Raw genomic sequence first — 9,470 nt, 5'->3', positions numbered from 1 at the left:
ACACCCCCAAAGCATAATGTTTCCACCTCCATGTTTGACAGTGGGGATGGTGTTCTTGGGGTCATTCCTCCTCCTCCAAACACGGCGAGTTGAGTTGATGCCAAAGAGCTCGATTTTGGTCTCATCTGACCACAACACTTTCACCCAGTTCTCCTCTGAATCATTCAGATGTTGGCAAACTTCAGACGGGCCTGTTCATGTGCTTTCTTGAGCAGGGGGACCTTGTGGGCGCTGCAGGAATTCAGTCCTTCACGGCGTAGTGTGTTACCAATTGTTTTCTTGGTGACTATGGTCCCAGCTGCCTTGAGATCATTAACAAGATCCTCCTGTGTAGTTCTGGGCTGATTCCTCACCGTTCTCATGATCATTGAAACTCCACGAGGTGAGATCTTGCATGGAGCCCCAGACCGAGGGAGACTGACAGTTATTTTGTGTTTCTTCCATTTGCGAATAATCGTACCAACTGTTGTCACCTTCTCACCAAGCTGCTTGGCGATGGTTTTGTAGCCCATTCCAGCCTTGTGTAGGTCTACAATCTTGTCCCTGACATCCTTGGACCCTTTGGTCTTGGCCATGGTGGAGAGTTTGGAATTTGATTGTTTGATTGCTTCTGTGGACAGGTGTCTTTTATACAGGTAACGAGCTGAAATTAGGAGCACTCTCTTAAAGGGACAGCTCGTTACCTGTATAAAAGACACCTGGGAGCCAGAAATCTTGCTGATTGATAGGGGATCAAATACTTATTTCCCTCATTAACATGCAAATCAATTTATAACTTTCTTGAAATGTGTTTTTCTGGATTTTTTTGTTGTTATTCTGTCTCTCACTGTTAAAATACACCTACCATTAAAATTATAGACTGATCATTTCTTTGTCAGTGGGCAAACGTACAAAATCAGCAGGGGATCAAATACTTTTTTCCCTCACTGTATACTCAGCAAAAATAGAAACGTCCCTTTTTCAGGACACTGTATTTTAAAGATAATTTTATAAAAATCCAAATAACTTTACAGATCTTTATTGTAAAGGGATTAAACAATGTTTTCTATGCTTGTTCAATGAACCATAAACAATTAATGAACATGCACCTGTGGAACGGTCGTTAAGACACTAACAGCTTACAGATGGTAGGCAATTATGGTCACAGTTATAAAAACTTAGGACACTAAAAAGACCTTTCTACTGACTCTGAAAAACAACAAAAGAAAGATGCCCATGGTCCCTGCTCATCTGCGTGAACGTGCCTTAGGCATGCTGCAAGGGGACATGAGGACCGCAGATTTAGCAAGGGCAATAAATTGCAATGTCTGTACTGTGAGACGCCTAAGACAGCGCTACAGGGAGACAGGAAGGACAGGACACCTGCACAGGATCGGTACATCCGAATATCACACCTGCGGGACTGGTACAGGATGACAACAACAACTGCCCGAGTTACACCAGTAACGCACAATCCCTCCATCAGTGCTCAGACTGTCTGCAATAGGCTGAGAGAGGCTGGACTGAGGGCTTGTAGGCCTGTTGTAAGGCAGGTCCTTACAAGATATCACCGGCAACAACGTCGCCAATGGGCACAAACCCACCTTTGCTGGATGTGATTTCCTGCAAGACAGGAATGTCAGTGTTCTGCCATGACCAGCAAAGAGCCCGGATCTCAATCCCATTGAGCACGTCTGGGACCTGTTGGATCGGAGGGTGAGGGCAAGGCACCTTCCCCCGAGAAATGTCTGGTAACTTGCAAGTGCCTTGTTGGAAGAGTGGGGTAACATCTCGCAGCAAGTCCATGAGGAGGAGATGCACTCCAGTACTTAATGCAGCTGGTGGCCACACCAGATACTGACTGTTACTTTTGATTTTGACCCCCCCCCTTTGTTCAGGGACACATTATTCCATTTCTGTTAGTCACATGTCTGTGAAACTTGTTCAGTTTATGTCTTAGTTGTTTAAACTTTTAATGTTCATACAAATATTGACACGTTAAGTTTGCTGAAAATAAAAGCAGTTGAAAGTGAGAGGATGTTTCTTTTTTTTGCTGAGTAGTGTGACCTTTCACACTGCAAGCACAGCTCCCTAGGCAGGACACTGGACGTAGACACCAGCGTGAAGGCAACAGTGGCTGGGTTTATTTTTTTATTTGTCTTTTTTTAATGACAAATGCTGAGGAGGGTTTACACACACCAAAAATAGTAAAATAAAACAACTGGTCCCAAGTTATATCCAGTCTCTCCACAAAAAACAAAACAAAACAAAACAAAAAACACTGTTCCAAAATATAAGTCTGCAGCCCTGATTGCTTCTCCTCTCTCCCTCTCCAAACAAAAGAAAACTACACTTAAATGGTGTAGCAGGGGGGAAGAGAATCAATTACATTGACTGTAGGTGCTGTCTGATTCCCGCCCTTGATGACCCACACCTGTAGCCAATCTCCCAGTTCTCTCCTAATTAAGGAAGGCTGATTCCAGGGTGAGTGCTTGCTCTGGTCTCCCCATAAGCTCCCCCTAGTGGAGGATCTGTGAGCTGGCACACAGTATATATAGACACTGCTCAAACAAATTAAGGGAACACTTAAATCACACATTGGATCTCAATAAATGAAATATATTAAAGATCAAAATCTTTACTGTAAATTGTGTAATTTGTTGAGAACAAAATTATGTAACAACAGTCAATGGAAACCAAAATGGAACCCAGCCGATTGAGGGCTGGATTCAAACTCACACCGAAAATCAAAGTAAACAATTGAAATCACAGGCTGATTCAACTTGCATGAATTTCATCACGGCAACTCATAATGTGACTCAGTAGTGTGTATGACACCCATGTGCCTATATGCACTCCCGACAACGTCTGGGCATGCTCCTGATGAAATGGTCCTGGGGGATCTCCTCCCAGACCTGGATCAGGGCATCAGTGAGCTCCTGGACAATCTGTGGCGCTACTTGACGGCGTCGGATGCACTGATACATAACGTCCCAAAGGTTCTCAATTGGTTTCAGGTCTGGGGAACGTGAGGGCCAGTCAGTGGCATCAATGCCTTCGTCATCCAGGAACTGCCTACACACTCTGGCCACACGACAGCAGTTAGGGTACCGTTGGCTAGCACGTGGAGGTCTGTGCGACCCTCCAAGGATATGCCTCCTCAGACCATCACTGACCCACCGCCAAACCGGTCATGCTGGATGATGTTGCAGGCAGCATAATGTTCACCATGGCTTCTTCAGACTATTTCACATCTGTCACATGTGCTCAGTGTGACCCTGCTCTCATCTGTGAAGAGAATGAGGCGCCAAAGGTGGACCTGCCAATTCTGGTGTTCTCTGGCAAATGCCAATCGAGCTGCATGGTGCTGGGCTGTGAGCACAGGTCCCACTAGAGGACGTCGGGCCCTCATGACACCCTCATGGAGTATGTTTCTGACAGTTTGGTCAGAAACATGCACATCAGTAGCCCACTGGAGGTCATTTTGTAGGGCTCTGGCAGTGCTCCTCCTGTTCCTTCTGCTGCTGGGTTGATGCCCTTCTATGGCCCTGTCCAGCTCTTCTCGTGCATCGGCCCGTCTCTTGGTATCTCCTTCATGCTCTTGAGACTGTGGGAGACACAAAAAACCTTCTTGCAATTGGCACATATGAATGTGCCATCCTGGAGGAGCTGGACTACCTGTGCAACCTGAATGGGCTGAAGGTACCGCCTCATTCGACCAGTAGTGACAAGGACACTAGCAAAACACAAAACTAGAGAAGAATCTGTCAGGACGGATAAGCAGAGAGCAATTGTCTGTGGCCACCACCTGCAAAACCATTCCCTTTTTGGGGGTTGTCTTGCTGTTGCCACTCCAGTGCACCTGTTGTCACTTTCATTTGCACCAAAACAGGTGACATTGATTCACAATCGCTTAGGCTTCCCAACTGGACAGATTGATATCCCTGAAGTTTAATTGACTTGGTGTTATACTGTGATGATTACATGTTCCCTTTTTTTTTGCAGTATATACACTCACCTAAAGGATTATTAGGAACACCATACTAATACTGTGTTTGACCCCCTTTCACCTTCAGAACTGCCTTAATTCTACGTGGCATTGATTCAACAAGGTGCTGAAAGCATTCTTTAGAAATGTTGGCCCATATTGATAGGATAGCATCTTGCAGTTGATGGAGATTTGTGGGATGCACATCCAGGGCACGAAGCTCTCGTTCCACCACATCCCAAAGATGCTCTATTGGGTTGAGATCTGGTGACTGTGGGGGCCAGTTTAGTACAGTGAACTCATTGTCATGTTCAAGAAACCAATTTGAAATGATTCGACCTTTGTGACATGGTGCATTATCCTGCTGGAAGTAGCCATCAGAGGATGGGTACATGGTGGTCATAAAGGGATGGACATGGTCAGAAACAATGCTCAGGTAGGCCGTGGCATTTAAACGATGCCCAATTGGCACTAAGGGGCCCAAAGTGTGCCAAGAAAACATCCCCCACACCATTACACCACCACCACCAGCCTGCACAGTGGTAACAAGGCATGATGGATCCATGTTCTCATTCTGTTTATGCCAAATTCTGACTCTACCATCTGAATGTCTCAACAGAAATCGAGACTCATCAGACCAGGCAACATTTTTCCAGTCTTCAACTGTCCAATTTTGGTGAGCTTGTGCAAATTGTAGCCTCTTTTTTCCAAGTGGAAGTGGTACACGGTGGGGTCTTCTGCTGTTGTAGCCCATCCGCCTCAAGGTTGTACGTGTTGTGGCTTCACAAATGCTTTGCTGCATACCTCGGTTGTAACGAGTGGTTATTTCAGTCAAAGTTGCTCTTCTATCAGCTTGAATCAGTCGGCCCATTCTCCTCTGACCTCAAGCATCAACAAGGCATTTTCGCCCACAGGACTGCCGCATACTGGATGTTTTTCCCTTTTCACACCATTCTTTGTAAACCCTAGAAATGGTTGTGCGTGAAAATCCCAGTAACTGAGCAGATTGTGAAATACTCAGACCGGCCCGTCTGGCACCAACAACCATGCCACGCTCAAAATTGCTTAAATCACCTTTCTTTGAAGCAACTGCCATGTGATTGGTTGGTTAGATAATTGCATTAATGAGAAATTGAACAGGTGTTCCTAATAATCCTTTAGGTGAGTGTATATATATATATATACACTCAAAGGATTATTAGGAATCACATGGCCAATCACATGGCAGTTGCTTCAATGCATTTAGGGGTGTGGTCCTGGTCAAGACAATCTCCTGAACTCCAAACTGAATGTCTGAATGGGAAAGAAAGGTGATTTAAGCAATTTTGAGCGTGGCATGGTTGTTGGTGCCAGATGGGCCGGTCTGAGTATTTCACAATCTGCTCAGTTACTGGGATTTTCACGCACAACTATTTCTAGGGTTTACAAAGAATGGTGTGAAAAGGGAAAAACATCCAGTATGCGGCAGTCCTGTGGGCGAAAATGCCTTGTTGATGCTAGAGGTCAGAGGAGAATGGGCCGACTGGTTCAAGCTGATAGAAGAGCAACTTTGACTGAAATAACCACTCGTTACAACCGAGGTATGCAGCAAAGCATTTGTGAAGCCACAACACGTACAACCTTGAGGCGGATGGGCTACAACAGCAGAAGACCCCACCGGGTACCACTCATCTCCACTACAAATAGGAAAAAGAGGCTACAATTTGCACAAGCTCACCAAAATTGGACAGTTGAAGACTGGAAAAATGTTGCCTGGTCTGATGAGTCTCGATTTCTGTTGAGACATTCAGATGGTAGAGTCAGAATTTGGCGTAAACAGAATGAGAACATGGATCCATCATGCCTTGTTACCACTGTGCAGGCTGCTGGTGGTGGTGTAATGGTGTGGGGGATGTTTTCTTGGCATAGTCACCAGATCTCAACCCAATAGAGCATCTTTGGGATGTGGTGGAACGGGAGCTTCGTGCCCTGGATGTGCATCCCACAAATCTCCATCAACTGCAAGATGCTATCCTATCAATATGGGCCAACATTTCTAAAGAATGCTTTCAGCACCTTGTTGAATCAATGCCACGTAGAATTAAGGCAGTTCTGAAGGCGAAAGGGGGTCAAACACAGTATTAGTATGGTGTTCCTAATAATCCTTTAGGTGAGTGTATATATATATATATATATATATATACTGCAAACAAAAAGGGAACATGTAATCATGTATATATATATATATATATATATATATATATATATATATATATATATATATATATATATAATCAGATTATGTTGCTTTATTTAAAAAATGTATAGTTTATAGGTTGTTATGTGATCAGGTAAGATATTTGTATATTTCACTGCAGTGAAATATCTCAAAGTTTTTCTCAGAAGTTCCAAGTAAAAGAATCCAAAAATCCAAGCAATCTATTTATTCAATGCTTATTCAATGTGTTTATTTGTAAAATGTTGTCTTAGTTATACTATATTAAAATGTATCGGCAATAAAACATAATTAGACTCAGAGAGAGACACTTCTGCTTTGTATTGTACTTACTATCCATACATTCACATGTGGTGCCTAACACCTAACAAACTAATGATATTTCAGTTCTGTGGATTGATTGTAATTCGTTCAAACAAAGAAAATAAAGTTGACGATATTTTTGAAAATACTTTGATTGCAAAGAAATTGTAAATATAAAAGAATACATATTTTATCTTGAGTCCTTGTACAGAGGAGACATTCTGCAGTTTTTCCCTATTCTCAGACCGAAATACAATGCATTTTATCTTGGCATATAACACAAACAAATCGAGATCTCAGTCTAACCTACTTGATTGTGATGCTTGCTTTCTGATTAAGTCCTTGAACTGCTTAATAATGCAGAGCTTGTCTGGTGAAAGAATGGTAAATCCATTTCTGTTCTTTAAGCAAACCGCCCATGAACATCTTGTTAAAAGCCTCTTCCTGCCTTTTTATCAGGATGCTACATACGCACTGAATTAATTTAATGACGTTCAAAATAAACCAGACTGTGATTGTAGATGAATAAGAAAGTGACTTTCAGGGTGACTTACAGGATACAAGAGCAAAACAAACAAAACATTTTTCCAGCATGTTGGTCTATATTTCAGTATCAGACTGGGACAACAGATTTGTGAGATTAAAATACAAACTGACTATATACACTGATCAGTCATAACATTATGACCACTGACAGGTGAAGTGAATAACACTGATAATCTCGTTATCATGGCATCATTAGGCAGCAAGTGAACATTTTGTCCTCAAAGTTGATGTGTTAGAAGCAGGAAAAATGGGCAAGCATAAGGATCTGAGCGACTCTGACAAGGGCCAAATTGTGATGGCAAGACGACTTGGTCAGAGTATCTCCAAAACTGCAGCTCTTGTGGGGTGTTCCCAGTCTGCAGTGCTCAGTACCTATCAAAAGTGGTCCAAGGAAGGAAAAGTGGTGAACCAGCGACAGGGTCATGGGCGGCCAAGGCTCATTGATGCACGTGGGGAGCGAAGGCTGGCCCGTGTGGTCCGATCCAACAGATGAGGTACTGTAGCTCAAATTGCTGAAAAAGTTAATGCTGGTTCTGGTTTGTTGCATATGTGGCTGTGTAGCCGCAGACCAGTCAGGGTGCCCATGTTGACCCCTGTGCACTGCCGAAAGTGCCTACAATGGGCACGTGAGCATCAGAACTGGACCACGGAGCAATGGGAAGAAGGTGGCCTGGTCTGATGAATCACGAGTTCAAGGTGTTGACTTGGCCTCCAAATTCCCCAGATCTCAATCCATGATGGAGGCCCCACCTTGCAACTTACAGGACTTAAAGGATCTGCTGCTAACGTCTTGGTGCCAGATACCACAGCACACCTTAGAGGACTAGTGGAGTCCATGCCACGACGGGTCAGGGCTGTTTTGGCAGCAAAAGGGGGACCTACACAATATTAGGCAGGTGGTCATAATGTTATGGCTGATCAGTGTATATACTAGAGGTCTTCACGGGTCCACCTGAACCCGAGGAGCCAGGACCCAACCCGGGACCCGTATGGGTTCGGGTTCAGATTTTAAACTGTCAGCCGGGTGTGGGTCTAGTCCCATTCTTGTTCTTCGGGTCCCGGGTCTATTTAACATTGTGTATAATACCTGAGTTGATCCGAGAAGACACGGCCGTGATCAGATTGAGTCAGACAGCGCCAATGATGATGAATCATGATGTGGAAGTGCTGTGTGTGTTTTGTAAAATTAGGATGAGAAAGTGTAAGCCGGGAAATAAGATATATTATATTTTTATATACAATTTTTTATATTTTACTTATTTGAATCTGTTCCTGGCACGGTAAATATTGATTGACGTAAGTTTTTAAATTTTGTTGCATTTTCCTGTTTCTATTGTGTAGTGCAACAGCAAATGCAAACAAACAGCAACAAAATCTGACATGAACTGTAACATAAATGTTGTCTCTCTCTGACTATCATATTGTGTTAAAAAAGCAAATATTTCAGGTTTCTCCAGCTAATGCGCATGTGTGCAGTGAGTCAACCAGAGCTTCTGCAGTGACACGATGACCAATTGACGATTGGCTGGGACTTATTCCGCCATATCGGTGTTTGACAGATGACGTAAACCAAAGTGCATTATTGGTGTCAGTGCGATTTTTGAGATATTGTGGTTGGAGTTCGTTCGCTTTGTATATCTAAAATCTATGGCAGACACGTCTCAGAGAGCACAGATGACAGCAAATTAGTAATGCTAACGTCAGCAGCCGTGGCACTGAAGGAGCAATCGTTATTATAGTTCAAAAGGGCAAACAGTGGAAGTTATCCTATTATGCAAGATACAAAAAAACTACAAAGCTGCAAATTTGTCCTCCGCCACCGTGACAGCAAGTGGACTTTTGAAGCTGAAATAATGAGTGGATTATACATGCTCTTTCAATCATCAAGAGAGGAACAACATGGTTATTTTACCAACTTTCTTGGCAAGGAGGATGGATTGTATGCGTCACGGTCAGGTAGAGGAGAGAAGGCTACTAACGTTACATTAGGTAAGACACAAAGTTTTATTTTCAGAACTTATAAATTAACTTGTTAATAGCAATTAGCTGTGGGATCTGTGCCGATCGGGTTCAATCGGGTCTGTGTGTCCCGGCTGGGTCTGGGTCCGGGTCCAGATTTCAAATATTAGACGGGTCTGGTTCGGTTTCGGGTAGCACATTTCTGGGTCTGTTTGGGTTCGGGCACACATTTATGGACCCGTGAAGGCCTCTAGTATATACCACTTATATCAGTGATGGCGAACCTTTTTTGAATGGAATTGAATTTTTTGAAGTCTGGTTTGTGTATTTTGCTAAGTGTCAAAGGGTCCCACTGATAAATTAGTAATATTAAAGTTTATACAGGGGCTAAACATCATTTTTTTAAACCAATATTTTTATTTATATATAAATATTGGTTTAAAAAAATTGATGTTATTAAGTTATTAAGCAAAGATGCCA

General features: G+C 43.1%; 1 protein-coding gene across 1 annotated transcript in view; it reads left to right on the top strand.

Moving 5' to 3' along the window:
* The first annotated feature begins 8,900 nt into the window (after positions 1-8,900).
* pdyn (prodynorphin) overlaps positions 8,901-9,470 on the top strand; it is a 6,713-nt gene continuing 6,143 nt past the window's right edge. Inside the window, exon 1 of the mRNA XM_066702923.1 lies at positions 8,901-9,020. The gene's annotated coding sequence lies outside the window, so the exon portion shown is untranslated. The remainder of the gene's footprint in view (positions 9,021-9,470) is intronic.

This window comes from Amia ocellicauda, chromosome 4, assembly GCF_036373705.1.
Source record: "Amia ocellicauda isolate fAmiCal2 chromosome 4, fAmiCal2.hap1, whole genome shotgun sequence".
NCBI lineage: Eukaryota > Metazoa > Chordata > Actinopteri > Amiiformes > Amiidae > Amia > Amia ocellicauda.
The sequence above is the reverse complement of the archived record's forward strand: the minus strand, read 5'-3'. Positions and strand labels throughout refer to the sequence as shown.